We start from the raw sequence: 26,342 nt of genomic DNA on the forward strand, positions 1-26,342 counted from the left end.
GCGGCTCTGCGTGACGCTGAATAGTTATGTTAATCTGCATCAATAAATCCAGGTATGTCTCTGTTACTGACTGAACAAAACGCTAATAAATCTGTGAGCGACTGTCATAACTTAAATAACGTTTTCCCCTCTGCGTGTCATGAACCTTCACCCCTTGTCATAATTGCGGCTGCATGTTAAGAGCTGGGTTATCAAGGTGCTTAAGACACCAAGAATCTGCTGCAGCAGTGGTTAAATTGAAAAGGATTTTTGCCCCTTTTACCCAAGAAGAAATGTTCAGGAGGAGCAATTTCCCCCAACTTGTTTCCACCGGAGATTCATCATTGCAACTCAAAGAAAGTTTCAGTCACTTGGGTGTTCTGTCAGAGCTGCTCGGAGGTTCAGTGACCCGGATATCATGTGCCTACGTTTTGCTGAGCCGGTGCTTGGTTGATGGGGAGATTTGGCCCGGGTTGTGCTATTTTACCTCCCCGAGATGGCCAGTAACCTGTTGATTGAGGCAGCAGACGCCACTTGCTGCTGACAGCGAGTAATTGGACAGTGCGGGTCAAAATATTGCAGCGTGCCCCTGTCTCAACGACTGTGGAGCTGGTGAAAGTGAATTGCTGATGTGCTTTTGCCTCGTCTGAAATGAGACTAAGATTCGCTGTTACTTAGCAAGCTCGTGTTGCAGGTTTCTATTCTCATCTGAGCCAAATAAAGTGTCACTGCTCGGTTTTGCGGAACTTTCTGCAGCATCAGGACTAGAAAGAGGAGCGAGTGCAAGGCATTGTGCACACAATGTGCAAGAGAAAGAGGGCTTTGAGAAATTGTGTTGTGTTCATGGGGAATGTCAATGATTGCATATTTCTTGCGAAGAAGTTTGGGTTCGTTTTGAAAATGTTTCTGCCCAGTTTCGAACAGGGGACCTTTTGCGCGTTAGGCAAACGTGATCACCACTACACTACAGAAACTCAACATGTTACAGCGCTGAGGAATCTGCAAGTATTGTTAAACTATACAGTCTTAATCGATTTGTGGTGCTTGTTTCATTGAAATGCAATTCCACTGTGACATTTCGCAAGGCTGCAGAGGTATTGACCCAGCCATGGACGATCAGCAGTGCACAACACATCGCCAGTCCATTCAGGCCATCGTACCATTGCCAGTTTTTTCAAAGACTTGCCACTTGGGCCCACTTCCTTAGCTCTGCTTTTCTTTGCCTCTACTTTCATGCAATTATCCAATTCCCTTTTTTTAAAACTCTCCCTTAAGAAACTAAGTTTGTAAGAGGTGCAGCAGCTGCTGCAGTGTTAATGCACAGTGTGCCATCATTGACAAAGATTCCCTTCCCCAACCACACCAAGACATCCACTTGGGATTCTTGCCAACTTCTGGATTTCATTTCTCATTATTTACTGATTGCACTGACACATATTTGTGTTTTTAAACTCTTTATTTTGATCAAATGAGTCCTTATTTTGCTGAGTTGCTACATACAATGTGATTACCCTCGCAGTAGAATGCGTAACAGAGGCAGTTATATAATGGGGGCGAAGCTTCACTGCAGCTATATAATGTCCTGGTTGGACCCCACCTGGAGTCCTCTGCATAGTCTGGGCATGCCAATCTATATAGTATACAAATTGGCCTTGGTATACAGGGCAGTTCAGATCCAGCAGAATGTTTGCAGAGTTCAAATGGTTAGATTAGGAAGCCATGTCCCCTCTTCCACAGAGACAGCTGTTGGTTTCCACCTGGTGCCTCACTTGTTTCTGAATTTCAAGGTGTAGAATGAAATCAAGCAACGTAACCCAAGTTTGCAATGCATTCCACACAATCATCAAACACATCATTCCTGTCTTCCTCACCTTAGCTGCACAGCCCTCGAAACGTTGCAATCCATGTAACACAGTATTTGTTCCAGGTTTATGCTTTCAGTAGGATTATAATAATATCTGTGCCCTCATCTTGAAATGAGATTCTCAGCAATATCCAACACAAATTGAATTGCATAGATGACAGGCAAATATAGGAAAACAGGTCAGTATGCAACACAATTCCATGGTGCCCATTTTCAGATGCACAATAGTCATCTTTTCCAGCAAATGAAAGAATTTTTCAGTGAATCATTTGCAAAGTCAGAGTTAATGGCATTTGTGCTTTTCTTTCTTCTTGTTTTGCAACATACTGGCGCCTAAATCCAATTCATGTATATTCATGTTTATTGGGGAGACCAAACGCAGACTGGGTGACCGCTTTGCGGAATACGTCGGCTCAGTCCGCAAGCAGGACCCTGAGCTTCCGGTTGCTTGCCATTTCAAGACTGCCCACTGCTCTCATGCTCACATCTCTATCCTGGGATTGCCTCAGTGTTCCAGTGAACATCAACACAAGCTCGAAAAACAGCATCCCGTTGACCGATTAGTTTAGTTTGGTGATACAGCAGTGAAACAGGCCCTTCGGCCCACCGAGTCTGTGCTGACCATCGACCACCCATTTATACTAATCCGACACGAATTCCATATTCCTACCACATCCCCGCCTTCCCAATATTTCCCTACCACCTCCCTATACGAGGAGCAATTTATAATGGCCAATTAACCTATCAAGCAGCCAGTCTTTGGCATGTGGGAGGAAACCGGAGCACCCAGAGGAATCCCACGCAGACACAGGGAGAACTTGCAAACACCACGCAGGCAGTGCCCAGAATTGAAAGCGGGTCGCTGGAGCTGTGAGGCTGCGGTGTGAACCACTGCACACGAGAGCGTGCCGGGCTGAATGTTGAGTTCAATAATTCCAGAGCATGACGGGGCCCCCATTTTACTTTCATTTTTTGTTATTTTTCATTTTTACATTTTTTACATTTTTTTGTATGTTTATTTTATTTCATCTTAGTTTGTTCAGTTTGCTTACCCACTGTTTTTTTTCCTGTTTGTACTTGCTGCTGTTCAATTTTCAGTCCATTAACAGTCCTCTCTGTACTAATGCTTTGTCTTTCAACACACCATTAACATATTGTTTGCCTTTGCTCCATGACCTTCTGGTCAGCTATTCTGTGGCCTTGTCCAATCTACACCTTCTCCTTTGTTATCTCTTGCTCCACCCCCGCTTTACTTGCTTCTAACCTTTGACATTTCTAATATTTGCCAGTTCTGAAGAAGGGTCACTGAGCCGAAATGTTAACTCTGCTTCTGTCTCCACAGATGCTGCCAGTCGTGCTGAGTATTTCCAGAATTTCTTGTTTTTATTTCAGATTTCCAGCATCCACAGTATTTTGCTTTAATTCATGTATATTCTTCCTCGGTTCAATATGAAGGAGCGCTTTGATATTGAGCGGAGCCGCAGTGCATCTCATTTTCAACGCCACCTTGTTAGTGTTCCTGTTACTTGCCGAATGAAGAACAAAATAAAATAATAATTTGGCAGGTCTGCCTGTTTCCTTAGCTTCAGTTACAGAATCAGCCGTGTCCGTCTTTCAGGGAGGCAAAGTACTCCTAGCGGCTCTGCGTGACGCTGAATAGTTATGTTAATCTGCATCAATAAATCCAGGTATGTCTCTGTTACTGACTGAACAAAACGCTAATAAATCTGTGAGCGACTGTCATAACTTAAATAACTTTTTCCCCTCTGCGTGTCATGAACCTTCACCCCTTGTCATAATTGCGGCTGCATGTTAAGAGCTGGGTTATCAAGGTGCTTAAGACACCAAGAATCTGCTGCAGCAGTGGTTAAATTGAAAAGGATTTTTGCCCCTTTTACCCAAGAAGAAATGTTCAGGAGGAGCAATTTCCCCCAACTTGTTTCCACCGGAGATTCATCATTGCAACTCAAAGAAAGTTTCAGTCACTTGGCTGTTCTGTCAGAGCTGCTCGGAGGTTCAGTGACCCGGATATCATGTGCCTACGTTTTGCTGAGCCGGTGCTTGGTTGATGGGGAGATTTGGCCCGGGTTGTGCTATTTTACCTCCCCGAGATGGCCAGTAACCTGTTGATTGAGGCAGCAGACGCCACTTGCTGCTGACAGCGAGTAATTGGACAGTGCGGGTCAAAATATTGCAGCGTGCCCCTGTCTCAACGACTGTGGAGCTGGTGAAAGTGAATTGCTGATGTGCTTTTGCCTCGTCTGAAATGAGACTAAGATTCGCTGTTACTTAGCAAGCTCGTGTTGCAGGTTTCTATTCTCATCTGAGCCAAATAAAGTGTCACTGCTCGGTTTTGCGGAACTTTCTGCAGCATCAGGACTAGAAAGAGGAGCGAGTGCAAGGCATTGTGCACACAATGTGCAAGAGAAAGAGGGCTTTGAGAAATTGTGTTGTGTTCATGGGGAATGTCAATGATTGCATATTTCTTGCGAAGAAGTTTGGGTTCGTTTTGAAAATGTTTCTACGCAGTTTCGAATGGGGACCTTTTGCGTGTTAGGCAAACGTGATCACCACTACACTACAGAAACTCAACACGTTACAGCGCTGAGGAAGCTGCAAGTATTGTTAAACTATACAGTCTTAATCGATTTGTGGTGCTTGTTTCATGGAAATGCAATTCCACTGTGACATTACGCAAGGCTGCAGAGGTATTGACCCAGCCATGGACGATCAGCAGTGCACAACACATCGCCAGTCCATTCAGGCCATCGTACCATTGCCAGTTTTTTCAAAGACTTGCCACTTGGGCCCACTTCCTTAGCTCTGCTTTTCTTTGCCTCTCCTTTCATGCAATTATCCAATTCCCTTTTTTTAAAACTCTCCCTTAAGAAACTAAGTTTGTAAGAGGTGCAGCAGCTGCTGCAGTGTTAATGCACAGTGTGCCATCATTGACAAAGATTCCCTTCCCCAACCACACCAAGACATCCACTTGGGATTCTTGCCAACTTCTGGATTTCATTTCTCATTATTTACTGATTGCACTGACACATATTTGTGTTTTTAAACTCTTTAGTTTGATCAAATGAGTCCTTATTTTGCTGAGATGCTACAAACAATGTGATTACCCTCGCAGTAGAATGCGTAACAGAGGCAGTTATATAATGGGGGCGAAGCTTCACTGCAGCTATATAATGTCCTGGTTGGACCCCACCTGGAGTCCTCTGCATAGTCTGGGCATGCCAATTTATATAGTATACAAATTGGCCTTGGTATACAGGGCAGTTCAGATCCAGCAGAATGTTTGCAGAGTTCAAATGGTTAGATTAGGAAGCCATGTCCCCTCTTCCACAGAGACAGCTGTTGGTTTCCACCTGGTGCCTCACTTGTTTCTGAATTTCAAGGTGTAGAATGAAATCAAGCAACGTAACCCAAGTTTGCAATGCATTCCACGCAATCGTCAAACACATCATTCCTGTCTTCCTCACCTTAGCTGCACAACCCTCGAAACGTTGCAATCCATGTAACACAGTATTTGTTCCAGGTTTAGGCTTTCAGTAGGATTATAATAATATCTGTGCCCTCATCTTGAAATGAGATTCTCAGCAATATCCAACACAAATTGAATTGCATAGATGACAGGCAAATATAGGAAAACAGGTCAGTATGCAACACAATTCCATGGTGCCCATTTTCAGATGCACAATAGTCATCTTTTCCAGCAAATGAAAGAATTTTTCAGTGAATCATTTGCAAAGTCAGAGTTAATGGCATTTGTGCTTTTCTTTCTTCTTGTTTTGCAACATACTGGCGCCTAAATCCAATTCATGTATATTCATGTTTATTGGGGAGACCAAACGCAGACTGGGTGACCGCTTTGCGGAATACGTCGGCTCAGTCCGCAAGCAGGACCCTGAGCTTCCGGTTGCTTGCCATTTCAAGACTGCCCACTGCTCTCATGCTCACATCTCTATCCTGGGATTGCCTCAGTGTTCCAGTGAACATCAACACAAGCTCGAAAAACAGCATCCCGTTGACCGATTAGTTTAGTTTGGTGATACAGCAGTGAAACAGGCCCTTCGGCCCACCGAGTCTGTGCTGACCATCGACCACCCATTTATACTAATCCGACACGAATTCCATATTCCTACCACATCCCCACCTTCCCTATATTTCCCTACCACCTCCCTGTACGAGGGGCAATTTATAATGGCCAATTAACCTATCAAGCAGCCAGTCTTTGGCATGTGGGAGGAAACCGGAGCACCCAGAGGAATCCCACGCAGACACAGGGAGAACTTGCAAACACCACGCAGGCAGTGCCCAGAATTGAAAGCGGGTCGCTGGAGCTGTGAGGCTGCGGTGTGAACCACTGCACACGAGAGCGTGCCGGGCTGAATGTTGAGTTCAATAATTCCAGAGCATGACGGGGCCCCCATTTTACTTTCATTTTTTGTTATTTTTAATTTTTACATTTTTTACATTTTTTTGTATGTTTATTTTATTTCATCTTAGTTTGTTCAGTTTGCTTACCCACTGTTTTTTTTCCTGTTTGTACTTGCTGCTGTTCAATTTTCAGTCCATTAACCGTCCTCCCTGTACTAATGCTTTGTCTTTCAACACACCATTAACATATTGTTTGCCTTTGCTCCATGACCTTCTGGTCAGCTATTCTGTGGCCTTGTCCAATCTACACCTTCTCCTTTGTTATCTCTTGCTCCACCCCCGCTTTACTTGCTTCTAACCTTTGACATTTCTAATATTTGCCAGTTCTGAAGAAGGGTCACTGAGCCGAAATGTTAACTCTGCTTCGGTCTCCACAGATGCTGCCAGTCGTGCTGAAAATTTCCAGAATTTCTTGTTTTTATTTCAGATTTCCAGCATCCACAGTATTTTGCTTTAATTCATGTATATTCTTCCTCGGTTCAATATGAAGGAGCACTTTGATATTGAGCGGAGCCGCAGTGCATCTCATTTTCAACGCCACCTTGTTAGTGTTCCTGTTACTTGCCGAATGAAGAACAAAATAAAATAATAATTTGGCAGGTCTGCCTGTTTCCTTAGCTTCAGTTACAGAATCAGCCGTGTCCGTCTTTAAGGGAGGCAACGTACTCCTAGCGGCTCTGCGTGACGCTGAATAGTTATGTTAATCTGCATCAATAAATCCAGGTATGTCTCTGTTACTGACTGAACAAAACGCTAATAAATCTGTGAGCGACTGTCATAACTTAAATAACGTTTTCCCCTCTGCGTGTCATGAACCTTCACCCCTTGTCATAATTGCGGCTGCATGTTAAGAGCTGGGTTATCAAGGTGCTTAAGACACCAAGAATCTGCTGCAGCAGTGGTTAAATTGAAAAGGATTTTTGCCCCTTTTACCCAAGAAGAAATGTTCAGGAGGAGCAATTTCCCCCAACTTGTTTCCACCGGAGATTCATCATTGCAACTCAAAGAAAGTTTCAGTCACTTGGGTGTTCTGTCAGAGCTGCTCGGAGGTTCAGTGACCCGGATATCATGTGCCTACGTTTTGCTGAGCCGGTGCTTGGTTGATGGGGAGATTTGGCCCGGGTTGTGCTATTTTACCTCCCCGAGATGGCCAGTAACCTGTTGATTGAGGCAGCAGACGCCACTTGCTGCTGACAGCGAGTAATTGGACAGTGCGGGTCAAAATATTGCAGCGTGCCCGTGTCTCAACGACTGTGGAGCTGGTGAAAGTGAATTGCTGATGTGCTTTTGCCTCGTCTGAAATGAGACTAAGATTCGCTGTTACTTAGCAAGCTCGTGTTGCAGGTTTCTATTCTCATCTGAGCCAAATAAAGTGTCACTGCTCGGTTTTGCGGAACTTTCTGCAGCATCAGGACTAGAAAGAGGAGCGAGTGCAAGGCATTGTGCACACAATGTGCAAGAGAAAGAGGGCTTTGAGAAATTGTGTTGTGTTCATGGGGAATGTCAATGATTGCATATTTCTTGCGAAGAAGTTTGGGTTCGTTTTGAAAATGTTTCTGCCCAGTTTCGAACTGGGGACCTTTTGCGCGTTAGGCAAACGTGATCACCACTACACTACAGAAACTCAACATGTTACAGCGCTGAGGAAGCTGCAAGTATTGTTAAACTATACAGTCTTAATCGATTTGTGGTGCTTGTTTCATTGAAATGCAATTCCACTGTGACATTTCGCAAGGCTGCAGAGGTCTTGACCCAGCCATGGACGATCAGCAGTGCACAACACATCGCCAGTCCATTCAGGCCATCGTACCATTGCCAGTTTTTTCAAAGACTTGCCACTTGGGCCCACTTCCTTAGCTCTGCTTTTCTTTGCCTCTACTTTCATGCAATTATCCAATTCCCTTTTTTTAAAACTCTCCCTTAAGAAACTAAGTTTGTAAGAGGTGCAGCAGCTGCTGCAGTGTTAATGCACAGTGTGCCATCATTGACAAAGATTCCCTTCCCCAACCACACCAAGACATCCACTTGGGATTCTTGCCAACTTCTGGATTTCATTTCTCATTATTTACTGATTGCACTGACACATATTTGTGTTTTTAAACTCTTTATTTTGATCAAATGAGTCCTTATTTTGCTGAGTTGCTACATACAATGTGATTACCCTCGCAGTAGAATGCGTAACAGAGGCAGTTATATAATGGGGGCGAAGCTTCACTGCAGCTATATAATGTCCTGGTTGGACCCCACCTGGAGTCCTCTGCATAGTCTGGGCATGCCAATCTATATAGTATACAAATTGGCCTTGGTATACAGGGCAGTTCAGATCCAGCAGAATGTTTGCAGAGTTCAAATGGTTAGATTAGGAAGCCATGTCCCCTCTTCCACAGAGACAGCTGTTGGTTTCCACCTGGTGCCTCACTTGTTTCTGAATTTCAAGGTGTAGAATGAAATCAAGCAACGTAACCCAAGTTTGCAATGCATTCCACGCAATCATCAAACACATCATTCCTGTCTTCCTCACCTTAGCTGCACAGCCCTCGAAACGTTGCAATCCATGTAACACAGTATTTGTTCCAGGTTTAGGCTTTCAGTAGGATTATAATAATATCTGTGCCCTCATCTTGAAATGAGATTCTCAGCAATATCCAACACAAATTGAATTGCATAGATGACAGGCAAATATAGGAAAACAGGTCAGTATGCAACACAATTCCATGGTGCCCATTTTCAGATGCACAATAGTCATCTTTTCCAGCAAATGAAAGAATTTTTCAGTGAATCATTTGCAAAGTCAGAGTTAATGGCATTTGTGCTTTTCTTTCTTCTTGTTTTGCAACATACTGGCGCCTGAATCCAATTCATGTATATTCATGTTTATTGGGGAGACCAAACGCAGACTGGGTGACCGCTTTGCGGAATACGTCGGCTCAGTCCGCAAGCAGGACCCTGAGCTTCCGGTTGCTTGCCATTTCAAGACTGCCCACTGCTCTCATGCTCACATCTCTATCCTGGGATTGCCTCAGTGTTCCAGTGAACATCAACACAAGCTCGAAAAACAGCATCCCGTTGAACGATTAGTTTAGTTTGGTGATACAGCAGTGAAACAGGCCCTTCGGCCCACCGAGTCTGTGCTGACCATCGACCACCCATTTATCCTCGCGGCTCTGCGTGACGCTGAATAGTTATGCTAATTTGCATCAATAAATCCAGGTATGTCTCTGTTACTGACTGAACAAAACGCTAATAAATCTGTGAGCGACTGTCATAACTTAAATAACTTTTTCCCCTCTGCGTGTCATGAACCTTCACCCCTTGTCATAATTGCGGCTGCATGTTAAGAGCTGGGTTATCAAGGTGCTTAAGACACCAAGAATCTGCTGCAGCAGTGGTTAAATTGAAAAGGATTTTTGCCCCTTTTACCCAAGAAGAAATGTTCAGGAGGAGCAATTTCCCCCAACTTGTTTCCACCGGAGATTCATCATTGCAACTCAAAGAAAGTTTCAGTCACTTGGGTGTTCTGTAAGAGCTGCTCGGAGGTTCAGTGACCCGGATATCATGTGCCTCCGTTTTGCTGAGCCGGTGCTTGGTTGATGGGGAGATTTGGCCCGGGTTGTGCTATTTTACCTCCCCGAGATGGCCAGTAACCTGTTGATTGAGGCAGCAGACGCCACTTGCTGCTGACAGCGAGTAATTGGACAGTGCGGGTCAAAATATTGCAGCGTGCCCCTGTCTCAACGACTGTGGAGCTGGTGAAAGTGAATTGCTGATGTGCTTTTGCCTCGTCTGAAATGAGACTAAGATTCGCTGTTACTTAGCAAGCTCGTGTTGCAGGTTTCTATTCTCATCTGAGCCAAATCAAGTGTCACTGCTCGGTTTTGCGGAACTTTCTGCAGCATCAGGACTAGAAAGAGGAGCGAGTGCAAGGCATTGTGCACACAATGTGCAAGAGAAAGAGGGCTTTGAGAAATTGTGTTGTGTTCATGGGGAATGTCAATGATTGCATATTTCTTGCGAAGAAGTTTGGGTTCGTTTTGAAAATGTTTCTGCCCAGTTTTGAACTGGGGACTTTTTGCGTGTTAGGCAAACGTGATCACCACTACACTACAAAAACTCAGCACGTTACAGCGCTGAGGAAGCTGCAAGTATTGTTAAACTATACAGTCTTAATCGATTTGTGGTGCTTGTTTCATTGAAATGCAATTCCACTGTGACATTTCGCAAGGCTGCAGAGGTATTGACCCAGCCATGGACGATCAGCAGTGCACAACACATCGCCAGTCCATTCAGGCCATCGTACCATTGCCAGTTTTTTCAAAGACTTGCCACTTGGGCCCACTTCCTTAGCTCTGCTTTTCTTTGCCTCTCCTTTCATGCAATTATCCAATTCCCTTTTTTTAAAACTCTCCCTTAAGAAACTAAATTTGTAAGAGGTGCAGCAGCTGCTGCAGTGTTAATGCACAGTGTGCCATCATTGACAAAGATTCCCTTCCCCAACCACACCAAGACATCCACTTGGGATTCTTGCCAACTTCTGGATTTCATTTCTCATTATTTACTGATTGCACTGACACATATTTGTGTTTTTAAACTCTTTATTTTGATCAAATGAGTCCTTATTTTGCTCAGTTGCTACATACAATGTGATTACCCTCGCAGTAGAATGCGTAACAGAGGCAGTTATATAATGGGGGCGAAGCTTCACTGCAGCTATATAATGTCCTGGTTGGACCCCACCTGGAGTCCTCTGCATAGTCTGGGCATGCCAATCTATATAGTATACAAATTGGCCTTGGTATACAGGGCAGTTCAGATCCAGCAGAATGTTTGCAGAGTTCAAATGGTTAGATTAGGAAGCCATGTCCCCTCTTCCACAGAGACAGCTGTTGGTTTCCACCTGGTGCCTCACTTGTTTCTGAATTTCAAGGTGTAGAATAAAATCAAGCAACGTAACCCAAGTTTGCAATGCATTCCACGCAATCATCAAACACATCATTCCTGTCTTCCTCACCTTAGCTGCACAGCCCTCGAAACGTTGCAATCCATGTAACACAGTATTTGTTCCAGGTTTATGCTTTCAGTAGGATTATAATAATATCTGTGCCCTCATCTTGAAATGAGATTCTCAGCAATATCCAACACAAATTGAATTGCATAGATGACAGGCAAATATAGGAAAACAGGTCAGTATGCAACACAATTCCATGGTGCCCATTTTCAGATGCACAATAGTCATCTTTTCCAGCAAATGAAAGAATTTTTCAGTGAATCATTTGCAAAGTCAGAGTTAATGGCATTTGTGCTTTTCTTTCTTCTTGTTTTGCAACATACTGGCGCCTAAATCCAATTCATGTATATTCATGTTTATTGGGGAGACCAAACGCAGACTGGGTGACCGCTTTGCGGAATACGTCGGCTCAGTCCGCAAGCAGGACCCTGAGCTTCCGGTTGCTTGCCATTTCAAGACTGCCCACTGCTCTCATGCTCACATCTCTATCCTGGGATTGCCTCAGTGTTCCAGTGAACATCAACACAAGCTCGAAAAACAGCATCCCGTTGACCGATAGTTTAGTTTGGTGGTACAGCAGTGAAACAGGCCCTTCGGCCCACCGAGTCTGTGCTGACCATCGACCACCCATTTATACTAATCCGACACGAATTCCATATTCCTACCACATCCCCACCTTCCCTATATTTCCCTGCCACCTCCCTATACGAGGGGCAATTTATAATGGCCAATTAACCTATCAAGCAGCCAGTCTTTGGCATGTGGGAGGAAACCGGAGCACCCAGAGGAATCCCACGCAGACACAGGGAGAACTTGCAAACACCACGCAGGCAGTGCCCAGAATTGAAAGCGGGTCGCTGGAGCTGTGAGGCTGCGGTGTGAACCACTGCACACGAGAGCGTGCCGGACTGAATATTGAGTTCAATAATTCCAGAGCATGACGGGGCCCCCATTTTACTTTCATTTTTTGTTATTTTTCATTTTTACATTTTTTACATTTTTTTGTATGTTTATTTTATTTCATCTTAGTTTGTTCAGTTTGCTTACCCACTGTTTTTTTTCCTGTTTGTACTTGCTGCTGTTCAATTTTCAGTCCATTAACAGTCCTCTCTGTACTAATGCTTTGTCTTTCAACACACCATTAACATATTGTTTGCCTTTGCTCCATGACCTTCTGGTCAGCTATTCTGTGGCCTTGTCCAATCTACACCTTCTCCTTTGTTATCTATTGCTCCACCCCCGCTTTACTTGCTTCTAACCTTTGACATTTCTAATATTTGCCAGTTCTGAAGAAGGGTCACTGAGCCGAAATGTTAACTCTGCTTCTGTCTCCACAGATGCTGCCAGTCGTGCTGAGTATTTCCAGAATTTCTTGTTTTTATTTCAGATTTCCAGCATCCACAGTATTTTGCTTTTATTCATGTATATTCTTCCTCGGTTCAATATGAAGGAGCGCTTTGATATTGAGCGGAGCCGCAGTGCATCTCATTTTAACGCCACCTTGTTAGTGTTCCTGTTACTTGCCGAATGAAGAACAAAATAAAATAATAATTTGGCAGGTCTGCCTGTTTCCTTAGCTTCAGTTACAGAATCAGCCGTGTCCGTCTTTAAGGGAGGCAAAGTACTCCTAGCGGCTCGGCGTGACGCTGAATAGTTATGTTAATCTGCATCAATAAATCCAGGTATGTCTCTGTTACTGACTGAACAAAACGCTAATAAATCTGTGAGCGACTGTCATAACTTAAATAACTTTTTCCCCTCTGCGTGTCATGAACCTTCACCCCTTGTCATAATTGCGGCTGCATGTTAAGAGCTGGGTTATCAAGGTGCTTAAGACACCAAGAATCTGCTGCAGCAGTGGTTAAATTGAAAAGGATTTTTGCCCCTTTTACCCAAGAGGAAATGTTCAGGAGGAGCAATTTCCCCCAACTTGTTTCCACCGGAGATTCATCATTGCAACTCAAAGAAAGTTTCAGTCACTTGGGTGTTCTGTAAGAGCTGCTCGGAGGTTCAGTGACCCGGATATCATGTGCCTACGTTTTGCTGAGCCGGTGGTTGGTTGATGGGGAGATTTGGCCCGGGTTGTGCTATTTTACCTCCCCGAGATGGCCAGTAACCTGTTGATTGAGGCAGCAGACGCCACTTGCTGCTGACAGCGAGTAATTGGACAGTGCGGGTCAAAATATTGCAGCGTGCCCCTGTCTCAACGACTGTGGAGCTGGTGAAAGTGAATTGCTGATGTGCTTTTGCCTCGTCTGAAATGAGACTAAGATTCGCTGTTACTTAGCAAGCTCGTGTTGCAGGTTTCTATTCTCATCTGAGCCAAATAAAGTGTCACTGCTCGGTTTTGCGGAACTTTCTGCAGCATCAGGACTAGAAAGAGGAGCGAGTGCAAGGCATTGTGCACACAATGTGCAAGAGAAAGAGGGCTTTGAGAAATTGTGTTGTGTTCATGGGGAATGTCAATGATTGCATATTTCTTGCGAAGAAGTTTGGGTTCGTTTTGAAAATGTTTCTGCCCAGTTTCGGGCTGGGGACCTTTTGCGTGTTAGGCAAACGTGATCACCACTACACTACAGAAACTCAACACGTTGCAGTGCTGAGGAAGCTGCAAGTATTGTTAAACTATACAGTCTTAATCGATTTGTGGTGCTTGTTTCATTGAAATGCAATTCCACTGTGACATTTCGCAAGGCTGCAGAGGTATTGACCCAGCCATGGACGATCAGCAGTGCACAACACATCGCCAGTCCATTCAGGCCATCGTACCATTGCCAGTTTTTTCAAAGACTTGCCACTTGGGCCCACTTCCTTAGCTCTGCTTTTCTTTGCCTCTCCTTTCATGCAATTATCCAATTCCCTTTTTTTAAAACTCTCCCTTAAGAAACTAAGTTTGTAAGAGGTGCAGCAGCTGCTGCAGTGTTAATGCACAGTGTGCCATCATTGACAAAGATTCCCTTCCCCAACCACACCAAGACATCCACTTGGGATTCTTGCCAACTTCTGGATTTCATTTCTCATTATTTACTGATTGCACTGACACATATTTGTGTTTTTAAACTCTTTATTTTGATCAAATGAGTCCTTATTTTGCTGAGTTGCTACATACAATGTGATTACCCTCGCAGTAGAATGCGTAACAGAGGCAGTTATATAATGGGGGCGAAGCTTCACTGCAGCTATATAATGTCCTGGTTGGACCCCACCTGGAGTCCTCTGCATAGTCTGGGCATGCCAATCTATATAGTATACAAATTGGCCTTGGTATACAGGGCAGTTCAGATCCAGCAGAATGTTTGCAGAGTTCAAATGGTTAGATTAGGAAGCCATGTCCCCTCTTCCACAGAGACAGCTGTTGGTTTCCACCTGGTGCCTCACTTGTTTCTGAATTTCAAGGTGTAGAATGAAATCAAGCAACGTAACCCAAGTTTGCAATGCATTCCACGCAATCATCAAACACATCATTCCTGTCTTCCTCACCTTAGCTGCACAGCCCTCGAAACGTTGCAATCCATGTAACACAGTATTTGTTCCAGGTTTATGCTTTCAGTAGGATTATAATAATATCTGTGCCCTCATCTTGAAATGAGATTCTCAGCAATATCCAACACAAATTGAATTGCATAGATGACAGGCAAATATAGGAAAACAGGTCAGTATGCAACACAATTCCATGGTGCCCATTTTCAGATGCACAATAGTCATCTTTTCCAGCAAATGAAAGAATTTTTCAGTGAATCATTTGCAAAGTCAGAGTTAATGGCATTTGTGCTTTTCTTTCTTCTTGTTTTGCAACATACTGGCGCCTAAATCCAATTCATGTATATTCATGTTTATTGGGGAGACCAAACGCAGACTGGGTGACCGCTTTGCGGAATACGTCGGCTCAGTCCGCAAGCAGGACCCTGAGCTTCCGGTTGCTTGCCATTTCAAGACTGCCCACTGCTCTCATGCTCACATCTCTATCCTGGGATTGCCTCAGTGTTCCAGTGAACATCAACACAAGCTCGAAAAACAGCATCCCGTTGACCGATTAGTTTAGTTTGGTGATACAGCAGTGAAACAGGCCCTTCGGCCCACCGAGTCTGTGCTGACCATCGACCACCCATTTATACTAATCCGACACGAATTCCATATTCCTACCACATCCCCACCTTCCCAACATTTCCCTACCACCTCCCTATACGAGGAGCAATTTATAATGGCCAATTAACCTATCAAGCAGCCAGTCTTTGGCATGTGGGAGGAAACCGGAGCACCCAGAGGAATCCCACGCAGACACAGGGAGAACTTGCAAACACCACGCAGGCAGTGCCCAGAATTGAAAGCGGGTCGCTGGAGCTGTGAGGCTGCGGTGTGAACCACTGCACACGAGAGCGTGCCGGGCTGAATATTGAGTTCAATAATTCCAGAGCATGACGGGGCCCCCATTTTACTTTCATTTTTTGTTATTTTTCATTTTTACATTTTTTACATTTTTTTGTATGTTTATTTTATTTCATCTTAGTTTGTTCAGTTTGCTTACCCACTGTTTTTTTTCCTGTTTGTACTTGCTGCTGTTCAATTTTCAGTGCATTAACAGTCCTCTCTGTACTAATGCTTTGTCTTTCAACACACCATTAACATATTGTTTGCCTTTGCTCCATGACCTTCTGGTCAGCTATTCTGTGGCCTTGTCCAATCTACACCTCCTTTGTTATCTCTTGCTCCACCCCCGCTTTACTTGCTTCTAACCTTTGACATTTCTAATATTTGCCAGTTCTGAAGAAGGGTCACTGAGCCGAAATGTTAACTCTGCTTCTGTCTCCACAGATGCTGCCAGTCGTGCTGAGTATTTCCAGAATTTCTTGTTTTTATTTCAGATTTCCAGCATCCACAGTATTTTGCTTTAATTCATGTATATTCTTCCTCGGTTCAATATGAAGGAGCGCTTTGATATTGAGCGGAGCCGCAGTGCATCTCATTTTCAACGCCACCTTGTTAGTGTTCCTGTTACTTGCCGAATGAAGAACAAAATAAAATAATAATTTGGCAGGTCTGCCTGTTTCCTTAGCTTCAGTTACAGAATCAGCCGTGTCCGTCTTTAAGGGAGGCAAAGTACTCCTCGCGGCTCTGCGTGACGCTGAATAGTTATGCTAATTTGCATCAATAAATCCAGGTATGTCTCTGTTACTGACTGAACAAAACGCTAATAAATCTGTGAGCGACTGTCATAACTTAAATAACTTTTTCCCCTCTGCGTGTCATGAACCTTCACCCCTTGTCATAATTGCGGCTGCATGTTAAGAGCTGGGTTATCAAGGTGCTTAAGACACCAAGAATCTGCTGCAGCAGTGGTTAAATTGAAAAGGATTTTTGCCCCTTTTACCCAAGAAGAAATGTTCAGGAGGAGCAATTTCCCCCAACTTGTTTCCACCGGAGATTCATCATTGCAACTCAAAGAAAGTTTCAGTCACTTGGGTGTTCTGTAAGAGCTGCTCGGAGGTTCAGTGACCCGGATATCATGTGCCTACGTTTTGCTGAGCCGGTGCTTGGTTGATGGGGAGATTTGGCCCGGGTTGTGCTATTTTACCTCCCCGAGATGGCCAGTAACCTGTTGATTGAGGCAGCAGACGCCACTTGCTGCTGACAGCGAGTAATTGTACAGTGCGGGTCAAAATATTGCAGCGTGCCCCTGTCTCAACGACTGTGGAGCTGGTGAAAGTGAATTGCTGATGTGCTTTTGCCTCGTCTGAAATGAGACTAAGATTCGCTGTTACTTAGCAAGCTCGTGTTGCAGGTTTCTATTCTCATCTGAGCCAAATAAAGTGTCACTGCTCGGTTTTGCGGAACTTTCTGCAGCATCAGGACTAGAAAGAGGAGCGAGTGCAAGGCATTGTGCACACAATGTGCAAGAGAAAGAGGGCTTTGAGAAATTGTGTTGTGTTCATGGGGAATGTCAATGATTGCATATTTCTTGCGAAGAAGTTTGGGTTCGTTTTGAAAATGTTTCTGCCCAGTTTTGAACTGGGGACCTTTTGCGTGTTAGGCAAACGTGATCACCACTACACTACAGAAACTCAGCACGTTACAGCGCTGAGGAAGCTGCAAGTATTGTTAAACTATACAGTCTTAATCGATTTGTGGTGCTTGTTTCATTGAAATGCAATTCCACTGTGACATTTCGCAAGGCTGCAGAGGTATTGACCCAGCCATGGACGATCAGCAGTGCACAACACATCGCCAGTCCATTCAGGCCATCGTACCATTGCCAGTTTTTTGAAAGACTTGCCATTTGGGCCCACTTCCTTAGCTCTGCTTTTCTTTGCCTCTCCTTTCATGCAATTATCCAATTCCCTTTTTTTAAAACTCTCCCTTAAGAAACTAAATTTGTAAGAGGTGCAGCAGCTGCTGCAGTGTTAATGCACAGTGTGCCATCATTGACAAAGATTCCCTTCCCCAACCACACCAAGACATCCACTTGGGATTCTTGCCAACTTCTGGATTTCATTTCTCATTATTTACTGATTGCACTGACACATATTTGTGTTTTTAAACTCTTTATTTTGATCAAATGAGTCCTTATTTTGCTGAGTTGCTACATACAATGTGATTACCCTCGCAGTAGAATGCGTAACAGAGGCAGTTATATAATGGGGGCGAAGCTTCACTGCAGCTATATAATGTCCTGGTTGGACCCCACCTGGAGTCCTCTGCATAGTCTGGGCATGCCAATCTATATAGTATACAAATTGGCCTTGGTATACAGGGCAGTTCAGATCCAGCAGAATGTTTGCAGAGTTCAAATGGTTAGATTAGGAAGCCATGTCCCCTCTTCCACAGAGACAGCTGTTGGTTTCCACCTGGTGCCTCACTTGTTTCTGAATTTCAAGGTGTAGAATGAAATCAAGCAACGTAACCCAAGTTTGCAATGCATTCCACGCAATCATCAAACACATCATTCCTGTCTTCCTCACCTTAGCTGCACAGCCCTCGAAACGTTGCAATCCATGTAACACAGTATTTGTTCCAGGTTTATGCTTTCAGTAGGATTATAATAATATCTGTGCCCTCATCTTGAAATGAGATTCTCAGCAATATCCAACACAAATTGAATTGCATAGATGACAGGCAAATATAGGAAAACAGGTCAGTATGCAACACAATTCCATGGTGCCCATTTTCAGATGCACAATAGTCATCTTTTCCAGCAAATGAAAGAAGTTTTCAGTGAATCATTTGCAAAGTCAGAGTTAATGGCATTTGTGCTTTTCTTTCTTCTTGTTTTGCAACATACTGGCGCCTAAATCCAATTCATGTATATTCATGTTTATTGGGGAGACCAAACGCAGACTGGGTGACCGCTTTGCGGAATACGTCGGCTCAGTCCGCAAGCAGGACCCTGAGCTTCCGGTTGCTTGCCATTTCAAGACTGCCCACTGCTCTCATGCTCACATCTCTATCCTGGGATTGCCTCAGTGTTCCAGTGAACATCAACACAAGCTCGAAAAACAGCATCCCGTTGACCGATTAGTTTAGTTTGGTGATACAGCAGTGAAACAGGCCCTTCGGCCCACCGAGTCTGTGCTGACCATCGACCACCCATTTATACTAATCCGACACGAATTCCATATTCCTACCACATCCCCACCTTCCCTATATTTCCCTGCCACCTCCCTATACGAGGGGCAATTTATAATGGCCAATTAACCTATCAGGCAGCCAGTCTTTGGCATGTGGGAGGAAACCGGAGCACCCAGAGGAATCCCACGCAGACACTGGGAGAACTTGCAAACACCACGCAGGCAGTGCCCAGAATTGAAAGCGGGTCGCTGGAGCTGTGAGGCTGCGGTGTGAACCACTGCACACGAGAGCGTGCCGGACTGAATATTGAGTTCAATAATTCCAGAGCATGACGGGGCCCCCATTTTACTTTCATTTTTTGTTATTTTTCATTTTTACATTTTTTACATTTTTTTGTATGTTTATTTTATTTCATCTTAGTTTGTTCAGTTTGCTTACCCACTGTTTTATTTCCTGTTTGTACTTGCTGCTGTTCAATTTTCAGTCCATTAACAGTCCTCTCTGTACTAATGCTTTGTCTTTCAACACACCATTAACATATTGTTTGCCTTTGCTCCATGACCTTCTGGTCAGCTATTCTGTGGCCTTGTCCAATCTACACCTTCTCCTTTGTTATCTCTTGCTCCACCCCCGCTTTACTTGCTTCTAACCTTTGACATTTCTAATATTTGCCAGTTCTGAAGAAGGGTCACTGAGCCGAAATGTTAACTCTGCTTCTGTCTCCACAGATGCTGCCAGTCGTGCTGAGTATTTCCAGAATTTCTTGTTTTTATTTCAGATTTCCAGCATCCACAGTATTTTGCTTTTATTCATGTATATTCTTCCTCGGTTCAATATGAAGGAGCGCTTTGATATTGAGCGGAGCCGCAGTGCATCTCATTTTAACGCCACCTTGTTAGTGTTCCTGTTACTTGCCGAATGAAGAACAAAATAAAATAATAATTTGGCAGGTCTGCCTGTTTCCTTAGCTTCAGTTACAGAATCAGCCGTGTCCGTCTTTAAGGGAGGCAAAGTACTCCTAGCGGCTCTGCGTGACGCTGAATAGTTATGTTAATCTGCATCAATAAATCCAGGTATGTCTCTGTTACTGACTGAACAAAACGCTAATAAATCTGTGAGCGACTGTCATAACTTAAATAACTTTTTCCCCTCTGCGTGTCATGAACCTTCACCCCTTGTCATAATTGCGGCTGCATGTTAAGAGCTGGGTTATCAAGGTGCTTAAGACACCAAGAATCTTCTGCAGCAGTGGTTAAATTGAAAAGGATTTTTGCCCCTTTTACCCAAGAGGAAATGTTCAGGAGGAGCAATTTCCCCCAACTTGTTTCCACCGGAGATTCATCATTGCAACTCAAAGAAAGTTTCAGTCACTTGGGTGTTCTGTAAGAGCTGCTCGGAGGTTCAGTGACCCGGATATCATGTGCCTACGTTTTGCTGAGCCGGTGGTTGGTTGATGGGGAGATTTGGCCCGGGTTGTGCTATTTTACCTCCCCGAGATGGCCAGTAACCTGTTGATTGAGGCAGCAGACGCCACTTGCTGCTGACAGCGAGTAATTGGACAGTGCGGGTCAAAATATTGCAGCGTGCCCCTGTCTCAACGACTGTGGAGCTGGTGAAAGTGAATTGCTGATGTGCTTTTGCCTCGTCTGAAATGAGACTAAGATTCGCTGTTACTTAGCAAGCTCGTGTTGCAGGTTTCTATTCTCATCTGAGCCAAATAAAGTGTCACTGCTCGGTTTTGCGGAACTTTCTGCAGCATCAGGACTAGAAAGAGGAGCGAGTGCAAGGCATTGTGCACACAATGTGCAAGAGAAAGAGGGCTTTGAGAAATTGTGTTGTGTTCATGGGGAATGTCAATGATTGCATATTTCTTGCGAAGAAGTTTGGGTTCGTTTTGAAAATGTTTCTGCCCAGTTTCGGGCTGGGGACCTTTTGCGTGTTAGGCAAACGTGATCACCACTACACTACCGAAACTCAACACGTTACAGTGCTGAGGAAGCTGCAAGTATTGTTAAACTATACAGTCTTAATCGATTTGTGGTGCTTGTTTCATTGAAATGCAATTCCACTGTGACATTTCGCAAGGCTGCAGAGGTATTGACCCAGCCATGGACGATCAGCAGTGCACAACACATCGCCAGTCCATTCAGGCCATCGTACCATTGCCAGTTTTTTCAAAGACTTGCCACTTGGGCCCACTTCCTTAGCTCTGCTTTTCTTTGCCTCTCCTTTCATGCAATTATCCAATTCCCTTTTTTTAAAACTCTCCCTTAAGAAACTAAGTTTGTAAGAGGTGCAGCAGCTGCTGCAGTGTTAATGCACAGTGTGCCATCATTGACAAAGATTCCCTTCCCCAACCACACCAAGACATCCACTTGGGATTCTTGCCAACTTCTGGATTTCATTTCTCATTATTTACTGATTGCACTGACACATATTTGTGTTTTTAAACTCTTTATTTTGATCAAATGAGTCCTTATTTTGCTGAGTTGCTACATACAATGTGATTACCCTCGCAGTAGAATGCGTAACAGAGGCAGTTATATAATGGGGGCGAAGCTTCACTGCAGCTATATAATGTCCTGGTTGGACCCCACCTGGAGTCCTCTGCATAGTCTGGGCATGCCAATCTATATAGTATACAAATTGGCCTTGGTATACAGGGCAGTTCAGATCCAGCAGAATGTTTGCAGAGTTCAAATGGTTAGATTAGGAAGCCATGTCCCCTCTTCCACAGAGACAGCTGTTGGTTTCCACCTGGTGCCTCACTTGTTTCTGAATTTCAAGGTGTAGAATGAAATCAAGCAACGTAACCCAAGTTTGCAATGCATTCCACGCAATCATCAAACACATCATTCCTGTCTTCCTCACCTTAGCTGCACAGCCCTCGAAACGTTGCAATCCATGTAACACAGTATTTGTTCCAGGTTTATGCTTTCAGTAGGATTATAATAATATCTGTGCCCTCATCTTGAAATGAGATTCTCAGCAATATCCAACACAAATTGAATTGCATAGATGACAGGCAAATATAGGAAAACAGGTCAGTATGCAACACAATTCCATGGTGCCCATTTTCAGATGCACAATAGTCATCTTTTCCAGCAAATGAAAGAAGTTTTCAGTGAATCATTTGCAAAGTCAGAGTTAATGGCATTTGTGCTTTTCTTTCTTCTTGTTTTGCAACATACTGGCGCCTAAATCCAATTCATGTATATTCATGTTTATTGGGGAGACCAAACGCAGACTGGGTGACCGCTTTGCGGAATACGTCGGCTCAGTCCGCAAGCAGGACCCTGAGCTTCCGGTTGCTTGCCATTTCAAGACTGCCCACTGCTCTCATGCTCACATCTCTATCCTGGGATTGCCTCAGTGTTCCAGTGAACATCAACACAAGCTCGAAAAACAGCATCCCGTTGACCGATTAGTTTAGTTTGGTGATACAGCAGTGAAACAGGCCCTTCGGCCCACCGGGTCTGTGCTGACCATCGACCACCCATTTATACTAATCCGACACGAATTCCATATTCCTGCCACATCCCCACCTTCCCTATATTTCCCTGCCACCTCCCTATACGAGGGGCAATTTATAATGGCCAATTAACCTATCAAGCAGCCAGTCTTTGGCATGTGGGAGGAAACCGGAGCACCCAGAGGAATCCCACGCAGACACAGGGAGAACTTGCAAACACCACGCAGGCAGTGCCCAGAATTGAAAGCGGGTCGCTGGAGCTGTGAGGCTGCGGTGTGAACCACTGCACACGAGAGCGTGCCGGACTGAATATTGAGTTCAATAATTCCAGAGCATGACGGGGCCCCCATTTTACTTTCATTTTTTGTTATTTTTCATTTTTACATTTTTTACATTTTTTTGTATGTTTATTTTATTTCATCTTAGTTTGTTCAGTTTGCTTACCCACTGTTTTTTTTCCTGTTTGTACTTGCTGCTGTTCAATTTTCAGTCCATTAACAGTCCTCTCTGTACTAATGCTTTGTCTTTCAACACACCATTAACATATTGTTTGCCTTTGCTCCATGACCTTCTGGTCAGCTATTCTGTGTCCTTGTCCAATCTACACCTTCTCCTTTGTTATCTCTTGCTCCACCCCCGCTTTACTTGCTTCTAACCTTTGACATTTCTAATATTTGCCAGTTCTGAAGAAGGGTCACTGAGCCGAAATGTTAACTCTGCTTCTGTCTCCACAGATGCTGCCAGTCGTGCTGAGTATTTCCAGAATTTCTTGTTTTTATTTCAGATTTCCAGCATCCACAGTATTTTGCTTTTATTCATGTATATTCTTCCTCGGTTCAATATGAAGGAGCGCTTTGATATTGAGCGGAGCCGCAGTGCATCTCATTTTCAACGCCACCTTGTTAGTGTTCCTGTTACTTGCCGAATGAAGAACAAAATAAAATAATAATTTGGCAGGTCTGCCTGTTTCCTTAGCTTCAGTTACAGAATCAGCCGTGTCCGTCTTTAAGGGAGGCAAAGTACTCCTAGCGGCTCTGCGTGACGCTGAATAGTTATGTTAATCTGCATCAATAAATCCAGGTATGTCTCTGTTACTGACTGAACAAAACGCTAATAAATCTGTGAGCGACTGTCATAACTTAAATAACTTTTTCCCCTCTGCGTGTCATGAACCTTCACCCCTTGTCATAATTGCGGCTGCATGTTAAGAGCTGGGTTATCAAGGTGCTTAAGACACCAAGAATCTGCTGCAGCAGTGGTTAAATTGAAAAGGATTTTTGCCCCTTTTACCCAAGAGGAAATGTTCAGGAGGAGCAATTTCCCCCAACTTGTTTCCACCGGAGATTCATCATTGCAACTCAAAGAAAGTTTCAGTCACTTGGGTGTTCTGTAAGAGCTTCTCGGAGGTTCAGTGACCCGGATATCATGTGCCTACGTTTTGCTGAGCCGGTGGTTGGTTGATGGGGAGATTTGGCCCGGGTTGTGCTATTTTACCTCCCCGAGATGGCCAGTAACCTGTTGATTGAGGCAGCAGACGCCACTTGCTGCTGACAGCGAGTAATTGGACAGTGCGGGTCAAAATATTGCAGCGTGCCCCTGTCTCAACGACTGTGGAGCTGGTGAAAGTGAATTGCTGATGTGCTTTTGCCTCGTCTGAAATGAGACTAAGATTCGCTGTTACTTAGCAAGCTCGTGTTGCAGGTTTCTATTCTCATCTGAGCCAAATAAAGTGTCACTGCTCGGTTTTGCGGAACTTTCTGCAGCATCAGGACTAGAAAGAGGAGCGAGTGCAAGGCATTGTGCACACAATGTGCAAGAGAAAGAGGGCTTTGAGAAATTGTGTTGTGTTCATGGGGAATGTCAATGATTGCATATTTCTTGCGAAGAAGTTTGGGTTCGTTTTGAAAATGTTTCTGCCCAGTTTCGAACTGGGGACCTTTTGCGTGTTAGGCAAACGTGATCACCACTACACTACAGAAACTCAACACGTTACAGTGCTGAGGAAGCTGCAAGTATTGTTAAACTATACAGTCTTAATCGATTTGTGGTGCTTGTTTCATTGAAATGCAATTCCACTGTGACATTTCGCAAGGCTGCAGAGGTATTGACCCAGCCATGGACGATCAGCAGTGCACAACACATCGCCAGTCCATTCAGGCCATCGTACCATTGCCAGTTTTTTCAAAGACTTGCCACTTGGGCCCACTTCCTTAGCTCTGCTTTTCTTTGCCTCTCCTTTCATGCAATTATCCAATTCCCTTTTTTTAAAACTCTCCCTTAAGAAACTAAGTTTGTAAGAGGTGCAGCAGCTGCTGCAGTGTTAATGCACAGTGTGCCATCATTGACAAAGATTCCCTTCCCCAACCACACCAAGACATCCACTTGGGATTCTTGCCAACTTCTGGATTTCATTTCTCATTATTTACTGATTGCACTGACACATATTTGTGTTTTTAAACTCTTTATTTTGATCAAATGAGTCCTTATTTTGCTGAGTTGCTACATACAATGTGATTACCCTCGCAGTAGAATGCGTAACAGAGGCAGTTATATAATGGGGGCGAAGCTTCACTGCAGCTATATAATGTCCTGGTTGGACCCCACCTGGAGTCCTCTGCATAGTCTGGGCATGCCAATCTATATAGTATACAAATTGGCCTTGGTATACAGGGCAGTTCAGATCCAGCAGAATGTTTGCAGAGTTCAAATGGTTAGATTAGGAAGCCATGTCCCCTCTTCCACAGAGACAGCTGTTGGTTTCCACCTGGTGCCTCACTTGTTTCTGAATTTCAAGGTGTAGAATGAAATCAAGCAACGTAACCCAAGTTTGCAATGCATTCCACGCAATCATCAAACACATCATTCCTGTCTTCCTCACCTTAGCTGCACAGCCCTCGAAACGTTGCAATCCATGTAACACAGTATTTGTTCCAGGTTTAGGCTTTCAGTAGGATTATAATAATATCTGTGCCCTCATCTTGAAATGAGATTCTCAGCAATATCCAACACAAATTGAATTGCATAGATGACAGGCAAATATAGGAAAACAGGTCAGTATGCAACACAATTCCATGGTGCCCATTTTCAGATGCACAATAGTCATCTTTTCCAGCAAATGAAAGAAGTTTTCAGTGAATCATTTGCAAAGTCAGAGTTAATGGCATTTGTGCTTTTCTTTCTTCTTGTTTTGCAACATACTGGCGCCTAAATCCAATTCATGTATATTCATGTTTATTGGGGAGACCAAACGCAGACTGGGTGACCGCTTTGCGGAATACGTCGGCTCAGTCCGCAAGCAGGACCCTGAGCTTCCGGTTGCTTGCCATTTCAAGACTGCCCACTGCTCTCATGCTCACATCTCTATCCTGAGATTGCCTCAGTGTTCCAGTGAACATCAACACAAGCTCGAAAAACAGCATCCCGTTGACCGATTAGTTTAGTTTGGTGATACAGCAGTGAAACAGGCCCTTCGGCCCACCGAGTCTGTGCTGACCATCGACCACCCATTTATACTAATCCGACACGAATTCCATATTCCTACCACATCCCCACCTTCCCTATATTTCCCTGCCACCTCCCTATACGAGGGGCAATTTATAATGGCCAATTAACCTATCAGGCAGCCAGTCTTTGGCATGTGGGAGGAAACCGGAGCACCCAGAGGAATCCCACGCAGACACTGGGAGAACTTGCAAACACCACGCAGGCAGTGCCCAGAATTGAAAGCGGGTCGCTGGAGCTGTGAGGCTGCGGTGTGAACCACTGCACACGAGAGCGTGCCGGACTGAATATTGAGTTCAATAATTCCAGAGCATGACGGGGCCCCCATTTTACTTTCATTTTTTGTTATTTTTCATTTTTACATTTTTTACATTTTTTTGTATGTTTATTTTATTTCATCTTAGTTTGTTCAGTTTGCTTACCCACTGTTTTATTTCCTGTTTGTACTTGCTGCTGTTCAATTTTCAGTCCATTAACAGTCCTCTCTGTACTAATGCTTTGTCTTTCAACACACC

The 26,342-nt window shown here is 44.1% G+C and overlaps 6 non-coding genes across 6 annotated transcripts; all 6 read right to left on the reverse strand.

Moving 5' to 3' along the window:
• Window positions 1-880: 880 nt before the first annotated feature.
• On the reverse strand, window positions 881-953 carry trnav-aac (transfer RNA valine (anticodon AAC)). The gene has a single exon. It is a non-coding gene; the product is annotated as a tRNA-Val (tRNA).
• A 6,884-nt stretch (window positions 954-7,837) lies between these two features.
• On the reverse strand, window positions 7,838-7,910 carry trnav-aac (transfer RNA valine (anticodon AAC)). Its single transcript has one exon. It is a non-coding gene; the product is annotated as a tRNA-Val (tRNA).
• Window positions 7,911-10,324: 2,414 nt separating this feature from the next.
• trnav-aac (transfer RNA valine (anticodon AAC)) lies at window positions 10,325-10,397 on the reverse strand. Its single transcript has one exon. It is a non-coding gene; the product is annotated as a tRNA-Val (tRNA).
• A 3,404-nt stretch (window positions 10,398-13,801) lies between these two features.
• trnav-aac (transfer RNA valine (anticodon AAC)) lies at window positions 13,802-13,874 on the reverse strand. Its single transcript has one exon. It is a non-coding gene; the product is annotated as a tRNA-Val (tRNA).
• A 3,403-nt stretch (window positions 13,875-17,277) lies between these two features.
• Window positions 17,278-17,350, reverse strand: trnav-aac (transfer RNA valine (anticodon AAC)). Its single transcript has one exon. It is a non-coding gene; the product is annotated as a tRNA-Val (tRNA).
• A 6,884-nt stretch (window positions 17,351-24,234) lies between these two features.
• On the reverse strand, window positions 24,235-24,307 carry trnav-aac (transfer RNA valine (anticodon AAC)). The gene has a single exon. It is a non-coding gene; the product is annotated as a tRNA-Val (tRNA).
• Window positions 24,308-26,342: the final 2,035 nt, after the last annotated feature.

The sequence above is a fragment of the Heterodontus francisci genome, chromosome 22 (genome assembly GCF_036365525.1).
Source record: "Heterodontus francisci isolate sHetFra1 chromosome 22, sHetFra1.hap1, whole genome shotgun sequence".
Taxonomy (NCBI): domain Eukaryota; kingdom Metazoa; phylum Chordata; class Chondrichthyes; order Heterodontiformes; family Heterodontidae; genus Heterodontus; species Heterodontus francisci.